Source organism: Phoxinus phoxinus, assembly GCF_949152265.1.
Source record: "Phoxinus phoxinus genome assembly, chromosome: 3".
Lineage (NCBI taxonomy): Eukaryota > Metazoa > Chordata > Actinopteri > Cypriniformes > Leuciscidae > Phoxinus > Phoxinus phoxinus.
The window spans coordinates 4205045-4217152 of NC_136878.1; the positions used below are offsets into that span (position 1 = coordinate 4205045).

Here is a 12108-nt window from a genome sequence, read left to right on the forward strand (position 1 = left end):
TGACTCGCCCTCATGTCTGTTGGTTCCCAACGTTTGCCATACATGACGGGAATATGCAGAATAGAGAATGAAAAACTGAAGGATTTCAGTGAATAGCAACTAAAAATTCCAGTCGGTTTTGGAAAAGTTATAATATCTTACGTGTCGTGTTACCTTGTGGTTATAATATGAATACAAATGGACCCTATTTATTTTCTACACTGCAAAAAAAAAAAAAAAAAAAACATTCTTGACCAGAAGCTTTAGCTTTCTTCAGTTACATATCAAAAATCCCTAAAATAAGATGCATAATATAGAAAAGCAAATCATAAGATATTAAGCATCGTTTATATAGAATATAAGTGTATTTACTGCACTGGTAGATTTTTTAAACCTATTTTTAAGGATTAAGGTTTATACTTAAAACAAGAAAAATAAAAAAAATACACTTATATTCTGTATTCTAGTCTGTGAAGTCTTAATATCGTAAGCAGTGCTGCTTCTCTAATAAATGTATCTTATTTTAAGGGTTTTTAGATATTTTAACTCGAAAAACTAATTAAAACCTTGCAGTGAACTGTAAATAAATGTTCCTTGTTTTATTGTGCACAATTTGTGCAAATTAGGGTTGCACGATACTAGAAAAAAAACTGACATTGCGATATTTATTTATTTATTTAGCGATAGATACTGCAATATGAACATTTAAATTTGATACTGGACACATTTTGGCCCTTATAGGTCTACAGGAATGCACAGTTTTGATTCATGCAAATAGGAACATTCGTTCTCAATATGATCAGGCTTTCAGATTGCCATTAGATTCGTGTAAAATCAAAGGCTGAGATGAGGCTGTGTGATTAGTTTATCTTTAATCACTCATATAGACAGAATTTTTTTTAAAAAAGTGAAAGGGCAAATGAAGTCTCCATTCACCCTTGCTGAAACCAGCAACACAGTGAAGGTCCCGGGGTCACAGTAGCACCCGTCAATCACCAAACACAATTCAACCCTTCTAAAGGAACTGAAGGAAATTGAACTAATGAGAAACAAGCTTTTAAAGAGGACATATTATGACCCTTTTTTGTGTTTGGGCTCCACTAGAACAGGGTTTCATGCTTAAATGTTCAAAAAACACATTATTTTCCCCATATTCTCCATTGTTGCGGCTCCTCTCTTCCCAGTCTGTCAGTAACGCTCTGTTTAGTTCCTGTCTCTATGAAGCCCCTCCTTCTGAAAAGCACACTGTGCTCTGATTGGTCGGCTGGACCAGTTTGTTGTGATTGGTCAAGCTCTTCGAGCATGTTTGAGAAATATCGCGATTAACAATTAAATATTGTCATACAGGCCCCACCCCTCTATTTTGCGTATGCTTTGGGCCGGAATGATTTAAATGAGGAATATTGTGACGTGTTCGTTCCCGGAAGAAAACTCAAGACTACAATGGAGGCGTTTCAGGAGTTCAGAAACAGTGAGACTGATATAGAGAATAACTCCCTTCAGAGTGAATTTCTATCTTTGCAGACCTTTTCCAAGCTCAAAAAGCTATTATACACTAAAGAAAGTAAAAAAAAAAACTTATTCATCTGTACTGTAACAGCTCTTAATATTGAATTATCGAGACAATAAAAGGATGTTGATTCATCATCATTATTACTGTAATCAAAAACTAAAAACACCACAACTTTATGCACTGCAAAAGCTGGCATAACTCTCAGTAATTGTATAGTTTAGCCACACAGCTGCGAGCAATATCATCTCAAAACTATTTAGTCTAAAATACGACTGCCACACCGCAATGAAACATCATCATTCTCACAACACACACATTTCATTAACACTAATCCGTATAACGCTGCATGCAGTCATTCCTCGGCTGGGAACACGCGTTAATGACGGACCGTTCCAAAAGATCAGCTTCTGATTGTTGTAGATTTGTGCTTGATTTTTGAAACCATACACAGATCCTCAGTGCTTCCAGCTGGACGTCCCACACGCGGCTGAGGTAGAAGTGACCCGGTGTTTACTGCAGTTATTCTGGAGGGAAGGGGGGACTCCCGGGACTGTAGTGGGAATTGCGTAACATCAGCTGACAGCTGTTGGGATTTGTGGCCGGGAGCTTTGGGTCTGCAAGAATGCATCCCATCACAGTGAATTCATCAAGACAATCACAGTCTACAACATTCACCCAGAGCAACAGCAAGCGCAAACTAACATACGTCGACACATACTTAAACACATCGGTGAGCTGGTGTGACGCACAACACTGGCAGAAAACAGAAATGTAGTAGTTTGAACGACTGAAAAAGTATCCCATGAAATCTTAAACTTTACGTATGTGGCTTGAATCGTAAAGTGTTACTGATCATATCAGAACTTTGCATAAGTTGTAATTTTTACATGAAAGTTGCAATGACACTGAAAACCAAGAAAAGGTTTAAAAAAAAAAGATAAAAAGAAAACCCTAAAATAATCTAAATGCATTAGTGTGCACACCCTTTTATAATTGGGTACGCGGCTGTTTTCAGAATGACAATCATCAAGCTCACGTGAAACAGAACAAACCTGTCTTTACCTGAAGTGACTCAAATAAACATCAGCTGTTCTTGTAAGATCTTTTGCTGACAGCATCTTGGTTACATGACACTATAAGAGCCATGGGCCACAAAGAGCTTTGTTGAACATCACATTGTTGAAAGGTATTGCTCTGGTGAGGGCTACAAAAGCATGTCCAAGGCATTAGCAATACCATAAAACAACGAAGTAATCAACAAGTGGAAAACAGTATGGCGACATCAGAGACAGGATTTCACATACAAATCTATTCCTCATCAAAACAGTCCAACTGTTAGTACATCCATCCACACAGGTGTGTGTATTTGAGCGGCTCGCGGCTCAGCGCTGCCGATTAGCATGCTGACAAGTTAAAGCAGACTGACTGAGTGTTACAACTCTACAGGGGGAGGAGGGAAAGATGTGTGCGCTGTCAGGTGATTTTTCAAGTGTGTGTTACGAGGGTCAAGGGAGCCGAGCCACTCTGCAACGTCCAACGGCACCAATGTTGACTCTACACAACCATTTGTGCCCAAGTGCCTGTGATCAGTCACACGTTCAGATGCGAAAACAAACAAATGAACCCAGAAAAGCCACATGCAATGAATTAGCCTGGCATGTGGCCCCAAATGAGCCGAGGGCCAATTTTATTCCCGTTTGAAGGCGTAATGGACACGGTTTGATCTCTCGAGTGTGTTTTCCAGCATGAAGGACAGCAGTGTTCGGAGCGGCCGGTAAAGATGGATATAATAACAGGTTTGTTTGGGCTCATGCTCGGCTAATGAGCTGACATCATGCCTGGATGCTTTTCTCACCGTTTTAAAACAGTAGCGCTTGCTAAATAAAGAGCCAGGGTAATTTCAGACGGTTAACCTTTGATTTCCACACTGGATAAAAGACGGAGATCTGATTGTTGGTGCGCACCAGCCAGTTTCCAGGTCTACTCACTACGGGTTTTATTGCACTTCTCGCACCACATGCACCATTAGAGCTTTAGGCGATGGGAGCCTGGACTCCAGTCGATGGGCAATAAAAATAAAACTAGTATGATGGACTCACCACATGGAGAGGGGTTTAGGGAAGACGGTACTCAGAACGAGAGGAGACCCTACTCATAAAACAATCCCCTACATGCTAGAGTGTTCACTATAAAAAAAGCACATATAATTGTGTGAAATAGTAGCCAAGCTCACAGTCAAAACATAAACACAGAGCTGAGCGTGTAATTGCTGAGAGAAGAATACTACATATGCCGTGTCAGTGTTTTTATGCATGTTTCTTTATGTTCTTCAGATGTTCTTGATTACGCTGGAAGTTTAGAAATATTTCTTAAAGGGATAGAGCATTTTTATTCTGTCATCATTTACTCATGCGCATGTCATTCCAAACCAATTAGACAAACTACGAAATGTCAAGTATCATTGTCCATCCATTGAAAGTCCAGATTACCAAAACTTAAGAGATCCAAAAAAGGAGTGAAAAATGAATCCATTTTAATTAAGCGGTTTAATTCAAGTGTTGTGAAGAGATACCATCGTTTTATATGAAGAACAGATTTAAATCAGGCTTTTATTCACATATGAACACACATGAAACAGAAGCTCATGGGTGTGTCATGTTCGTATGTCACACGCTAAAACAAACTTAATTGGTTCTCATGAAACACACACACACACACACACACACACACACACACACACACACACACACACACACACACGTTTGAGCTTCCGTGTTTATAGATATGTGATGTGCTCTATGTACGTGTGCCGATCAATGTTTAGATGTAAATAAAAGCCTAAATTAACTCTGTTCATCAAAAGTAATCATATAAACTCCTGCTGTGTGGGAGGTAGTGTTATCAAAAGTACAGATTTTACCGAAATGATTAAAATGTGACGATACCTGCATTCCCTTTAGCATTTTGAGGATTCTTAAACACCTCTGATTGGCCATTGTGTTCACACGCTCAACATCTGTGATCGGCTACAATGATAAACTCTTCAAAAACATTATGTCTTCCCCGAGCGATTACACAGATACACACGGGAGCGTTAGAAAGCATGCGTCTATCAGCAGATCCCTAATATATCCACTGTTAGACAGATCCGCTGATAGACACCTGCTATTAAACGCTCTCGTGTGTATCTGTGTTGAGCCTCAAGGTTATGAATAAGCTAATGTGATCCAAAACAATGACACAATTCACATTTAGGAGATATAAACATTCAAAACGCTAAAATGGATCACAGATTTTTATGACATCAACGCGGACTTCAGCTTCTTATCACATCTTCTGTCCAATCAAATGCTCTCTAGAATCTAAAGCGTCCCGAGCCCATGCTATAAATATCACCTGGCAAAGCGACAGTGGCTGTTGTACCTGTACTTTTGAACAATTCAGTTCGATTTGGTGAACTGGTTAGACCGGTTCACTAAAAAGAACCGGTTCAAAAGAACGATTCGTTCAAGAACCGGACATCACTACCGTTAACACGTCATGGAGAAATATGGGTTGGAGATGTGTGTCCGGTTGCTCAAACACTCGAGTCCGTTTCCCAACTGTACGTTAGTTAAGAATGAAATGGTTTGAATTGATTCACTGCTCTACTATTGAATTCAACGCATCATCAGCGCTCGGATTCACTTCCATGGTGCTGTCAAGTACGACTAGCAGTCTGTGAGTTAAAGGGGTGATATAATGCCCTTTTCACAAGATGTAAAATAAGTCTCTGATGTCCCCAGAGTGTGTGTGAAGTTTTAGCTCAAAATATCCCACAGATATTTTTATATAGCATGTTAAAGTTGTCACTTTTTGAGGGTGAGCAAAAACACACCGTTTTGTGTCTGTCCCTTTAAATGCAAATGAGCTGCTGCTCCCGGCACAGGGGGCGGAGCTTCAACAGCTCGTGTAATTTTACCTCACACACACACATGCACTGAAAATGTCAATGTTTATGTTCAAACCGAAGTCAGACAATAATGGAGAGACTCAATAAGAAGTGACAACATGTAGAAGAACAGGACATTTCTGAATGGTTAGTTGATAAATTTATGTTGCTTATGTGTTGTTCTCTTCTAGTCATTGATTAGCATATTCTGTCATGATAATCTATAAATCGTGTTCAGGGGGCGGGGTTTAAGTAAATTCTAGGGTTGCTGATGTCACTAACCCGGGAGGAATGTTGTGTAGTTCCTACCAGCCGTTTGTTGTAGTCCTTAAAAAACTATTTCTTTGAAAGCAAATATCTCCCTTTGCTCTGAGTCTGAACTTTGAGCGTTGTAACTTTGCAGATGTTGTTTATGATCAAACAGCAACATTACACACTAACTACAGTTAGAAAAGTCAAATCATGATGAACATTTTTTTTCTTAATATGTCATTGAGGTGATCAATGAGTTTTAAGGGATAAAATAATTGACTACAAGGGGACTTTAAATCTATGATTTTTTTTATAGTCATGTTTGGGGTCTCTCACATTTTGAAAATCTTATACGATTTTTAAAAAAATAAATAAGTGTGGGCGGCAGCCTCACTGGCCTGAGCATTTTGAGAGTCTGAAACGAGTGTGAGGAAGAGAGGAATGACAGAAGAGCAGATCATTATAATGTGTGTACACACCGTTGTTTTACAAGCGTCTTTGATCAGAGGTCGCAGGGAAAGGGTTGTCCTGTACAAATAAAGGTCCTGTGGGGAGTCTCCTTTCAGGTCTGACATTCCTCGAGCGTCTTGATGACAGACGTCTTCCCCGTTCTGTGAAGCTTCAAGAACCATTGCAAATGGGGTCACTCAGCACGTTATAAACTTGTGTAAATACTAACGAATATAAAATATGTTTTATACACTCCCTTTCAAAAGTTTGGGGTCAGTAAGATTTTTAAAAATGGTTTTAAAAAGCCTCTTCTGCTCACCAAGCCTGCATTTATCTGATCAAAAATACAGTGAAAATATTATTACAATTTAAAATAACTGTTGTCTGTGAATTTATTTTATTACAGCACTGGTAGGGTGGTGGGGCTGATAAGGTGTTGCTATGAGTTGTGTTCATGAGTGAATTATGTTTTAGTGTTGTGTAATGACGTAATAGACGTGAAGAGTAAACAAGATGAAGAACTTTGCTACTCCGGTCTCGTGTGTTTCTTTGCTCACTATCTCCTGACACATACCACACTGTGATTGGTTGCCAGGTGGTCACATGTGAAAATCCCCATCAAGTCTTAATTAGCATTAGCGATGATAATCCTTTCTACTAACGATAAAAATTTGCTACAATAAACAGTGGCAATCACTCGTTTGCAGATCGGATGTGCTATTTAGCGAAGTGAGACCACAAGTAGTTGTATTAATTATTTATTTTATGTTTTAATTCAGCGTAATTAAAGATAATGTTAATTCAGTGTAGTAACCAAACAATGATATTTCTTCCTTTTTTTGAAAATAAAAATATTTTAATTTCCACATCATGCCATTCTTTGATAGAAATTGTTTTACTGAAATACATTTCCATGCAGTGTTGGTTTCGTTAACTAAAACTATTAAAAAACATTTGTTAATTGAAATCAGTCTGAAAAATATTAAATGAAGACCATAAAAAAAAGCAAAAATAAATATGTAAACTGAAAAAAGTTACCAAAATTACTAACTTAATTAAAAACTAAAACTGAAAAAAATTAGCAATAAGAATAATTATCCTTTTCACTAACCATAAAAAATACTAAAATAAACAGATAAAAACATATTTGTTACATTACATAATCATAAAATAAAATCTAAATGAAATTAAAGTATAAATATTAAATGAAAAATTTAATTTATTGAATTAAATTAAGTTGAAGTACTAAAATGATTAGCGGAAATAAGACTAAAACTGATTTTTTATTTATTTGTATATTTATAAAACTAAAAACAAAAATTACAAAACATTAAACTGTCTAAAAAAAATTTACAAAAAAAAAAAAAAAAAACCTATATACATAATACTGAAATAACACTGGATGACACAGGCACACATGCTGGATGATTTACAGAAACGGGAGGGATGACGTGAGGAGATTAAACCAGCTCTCCATTTCCCCCTGCGGTCCCAGATGGACCACCAACACGAGCCCCGTCCCGTTAGGTGTGTGTGTGTGTGTGTGTGTGGCTGCATTACACACCCCTGAAACAGACCCCTCAACACTGGCCCACAAAGCTAAGCGGAAAAAGAAAATAACGCTGCTTTACGACAATGTCCATTTCTCAGTGTGATTTCCTAAATGTTTTTAGATTTACTGTAAGTCTGCTCTTACCTCATCCCATTTTACAGCTGAGGCTAAAAACAGCATCTGCTGCCAAATTATGATCCCATTCGCAGAACATCGAAGGAAAAGTTGCACAATCCAACACTTCGAGTGGAGTCTAAGCTTCACACCATGACTTGTGTCCTGAGCCACTTCAACCTTGTTTATTAGTAAAAAGGAACAAAAAACTGGAAATGTTCCTTTACAACATTATGTTTAATATTAAAGCAAAATTGTCATTTTACTTACTCTAAACATGTTCCTGGTCTTATTGTGAACGATTCATCAGTGCATGTTATTCCATATAAAAATATGTGCCTTCATAAATATTCGTCTTTTTAAACTGATGTGCATGTTCCCATTAATCCACAATGGATCAAATGAAGTCCAGTTCAGTCCATTTTATTTTTTTGTATTCAGAAATATTTCAGATAATGAATTGTTGAGATAATTAATTGTTGAACTAGTCTAGTTCAATAACAGTGCTAATGTTGCAAAGTTAATCAATTATGAAACAAGTTCATATATAATTAGCTGTACAAATATTGTCATTATACAGCTCTGTTAAATCAGTATCACAACATATTAATTGTCTTTTAACACACAATACAAAAGACGTTTCTAACAAAAAAAGCTGTTGAGCTTAAAAAAAAGAGAAAAAAAAAGAGAAAAAGAAAAAAGAGTGTCTAAATGTTCTACTTTTTATTTTATTTTTGGATCTCAAATTACTTTCACTGTATGTGGAAATAATAAACTCATAATATATATTAAAAAAAAAATATATCTGATTTTGTAGTTCATGGAAAAGTGAAACTCATGCCAATTTGGGTTTGAAATGACATTATGGGAGAGTAAATAATGACAGCATTTTCATATTTAAGTGAACTATTGCTTTAAAGGGGTGGTATAATGCTAGCCTAGAAATCTAGACGCACGCTAGCGGCAGCAACATGTATTTTTCGGCCAGGGCAGTCTAGCAACTCTCCATAGACCTTCTAGCTGCAAAAACCTAAATTGGGTCAGGCCAATCACGTCGTGTATAGAGTAGGCGGGGGCGGGGCTTAACATATGACGACAGAGTTGCGACGGCTGCCACTTGAAAACAAAGAATGGCGGCTGCGGATGGAGAACAGCGGTCTTTCCAATCGGCTTTGGCCGCGACTCTGGAGGACTTGGAGTTCAGTTTTTCTTTAAGAAAAGAGCAAAGAACGGCACTGAAGTCATTCTTAAAAAAGGAAGAAGTGTTCGGAGTTTTGCTGGACCGGATCTTTGCCGCTCTGACTACGTCACCTTCTTCGTTGCTCTGATTGGTTGTAGCGCTATCCTATTGCGTGCAGAGGGATTTTGAGAGACAACCGTTTATCCCGCCCCTCGGATTGAGCCGCGTCTATTGAGAGTTGCCAGACTAAACATCTTGATGTAAGTCTGGCTTGCCAGGCTAGTATAATGCCCTTTTCACAAGATGTCCCCAGAGTCTCTAATGTCCCCAGAGTCTCTGATGTCCCCAGAGTGTGTGTGTGAAGTTCAAAATACCCCACAGATATTTTTATATAGCATGTTAAAGTTTGTTTTTGAGGGTGAGCAAAAAAGTGTCTTTTTGTGTCTGTTCCTTTAAATGCAAATGAGCTGCTGCTCCCGGCACAGGAGGCGGAGCTTTAAACACTGCAATATTCAATAAAAGAAGAGCAATACATCAACTCACTGCCACAAGATCCTGTCTGCGCTACACTAGGCATCTAAAACATCTTGCTGAATCTTTCCCATCGGATTTCCCTAATAGACTTTTTAAAGATTCCTGAAATTAATTGACATACAGTGCTTTTGTGTGACCCAAAGCAGCAGGAGGCAGATTTACTGTAGACACGCAGAGCGCTGCTGTTTTCCCCAACGCATTTACACTGAACACAGCGAGAACACGCAGCAAAGCCGGTTCAAATTGCAAGTGACTCCCGGGAGTCCCGCTCAGACGTGGAGTTTCAGCATCAATCTTTTCATGAAAAATACCATGTACTGAGTCCTTTAGTGCAGACTCTTGTGTAGAGTTTTCCACGGATTGCGAGGCTTAAGATGCTATTGTTAGAGTGATTGACACATGAACGTGTGTGAGAGACCACACAGCAGGATAAATGAGTGAGTCAGCGGGAACAGAACACACACATCAGCCTTTTCTCCAGTAATCGTGTTACGGACAGATCCAGACACAGTGTGACCAGCAATCCTAGTCAAATAAAACAAGATTTTTTTAACTTCTCTGAACAAAATGTGACCAGTGCAAAATGTCAGGATAAAGCCAGGGTGTTGCTATGAAGTTTCTGAGTAGATACTGTAGATACCATGTGCATTCCTATAATGTGCGTCATTTAGCAAGTCACAATATAATAGAGATACAGACTGAAGAGTCTCTTTAGAGAAAAGAAGTGTTTGTGCTGACAGGTGGAGGAGTGTGTGAATGTGTGTGTGGCATGCAGCTGTGTAAGCCGTCTGCTTCTTTTCTCCGCAGGGGTCTTTGAAACAGTTGGACACACTCGCAGGACCCTCTCTGACCATTAATTACTCCAAAACCCCAGACCACCATCCAGCCATCATTCAAATCCCTCTTCTTTGAATCGGCTCATTAATTCACTGCAAATAACTGTGAACTTGCCATTTAAAGAGTTTTCAGGAATCATTTATATGAAGCGGTCTGTGGTTTTAACAAAGACAAGAAGAGTTTATAGGCACAATGGCTATGGGAAATGATAAAAAAGAAACAAAAATTTATAATAATATTACTAGTAATTAAGAATTTAAATTAATCATTCAAATTCATTTAAAATTAAGCAATCATTAAATGAATCATCATTTTAATATTTTATTAAACAATTTATTATAACTGGTTACAGTTCACAATAATAACATACCATTTTCAAGTTGATTTATAAAGCATAACTACATAAAAATAGCGTTAGAATGCATTTTATAAAGTGGATCGTTCTGACATAAAATTATTATTAACCTATTATGTTTTAAATCATTTTTAAAACTTATTATTATTGTTTAATTGTTGTTGATAATAATAATGTATGTGTTGTAAAAGTGTTATTGTGAATTGTAACCAGTTATAATAAATATATTTAACAATTAAGTATATTAATAATTAAATTAATTTCTCACATAGAGTATAATGCATAAGAAAATCTGAAATTATTCTTAAATTATCCCTCATGCATCATACTCTTTAAATGGAAGAAATAAAGGCATGAATGCATTAAAGCATGATATATAAGCTTCACACGAATGCTTTCAGAAATGATGTTGAAATGCCGAGTGGCGACAGCAGCTGCTCTTTTGTGCAGTTATGAACACCTGAGTAAAGCAGACATTCCTGCTGGTCACTTCCCACGAATCCCAAACAGGGAGGATCAATGCGCTGATGGAGACACAGCCGGTCACAAGGCTTGGCATTAAGACGGACACAATGGCAACCGCATCGCCAGCCGCCGCACAACAACACACTCCTCCTGCAGGAGCTGTTCAAGTTCATTCAGTGTATCATCTCTCTTTAGCATACTTTAATTAGCCATCAATCAAACAGGAGGAAGTGAGGTCATGCATGAACATGCATGTTTTTTTAATCTATAATGGACTCGACTAGATTAGTACAAGATACAAACTAAATATGCATCCCAAATGTAATGAGATAAAACATCTTGTATTCATGAATAAACATACAACATACCAAACAGAATTCAGCAAGACCTTTAGTAAGTTGCAATGTGTGTCACAATGAACATGAAACTACAACTGGACACAGTATTTGGTCAAATCAATCCACAACAGTCTCATCTAGTTCATGTATGCATTTTCTATGCAACTATAAGAACACAAATTGCATCATTAATAGTAACTATTCAGTCTATTCAGACATGATGGTCAATGTTTAAAGTCATTTCAAGTTCATCTAGTTTTTAAATGTTTTAAATCTGAGTGGGTGAGTTGTCATCAGCCCCTCCATGTCCACCAGTTTGACCCACTCAGGTCTAATAACTGGAGTATTTGCTTCTTACAGTGAAGAACATTTGAATAATCTAAAGAACTTTTTTCAACTATAAAGAACCATTTGTGGAATGGAAATAATCCATGGATGTTAAAGTTTCTTCATGGATCCATCAATGCCATTAAAGAGCATTTTTTTCTAAGAGTGTGTTTACTTAAAGTTTCTTCGGGGAAACAGAAATGTTTCTACCACTGGATCACTGTGAAAACCAGCTTTTGAAACCTTTTTTATGAGTGCATTTCATAATATTGGTTTTGTTT

General features: G+C 37.5%; 1 protein-coding gene across 1 annotated transcript in view; it reads right to left on the bottom strand.

Annotated features, from left to right (window-relative positions):
- LOC306996105 (ras-specific guanine nucleotide-releasing factor RalGPS1-like) overlaps positions 1–12108 on the bottom strand; it is a 121288-nt gene that overhangs the window by 21249 nt on the left and 87931 nt on the right. The gene's annotated exons all lie outside the window — the stretch shown is intronic.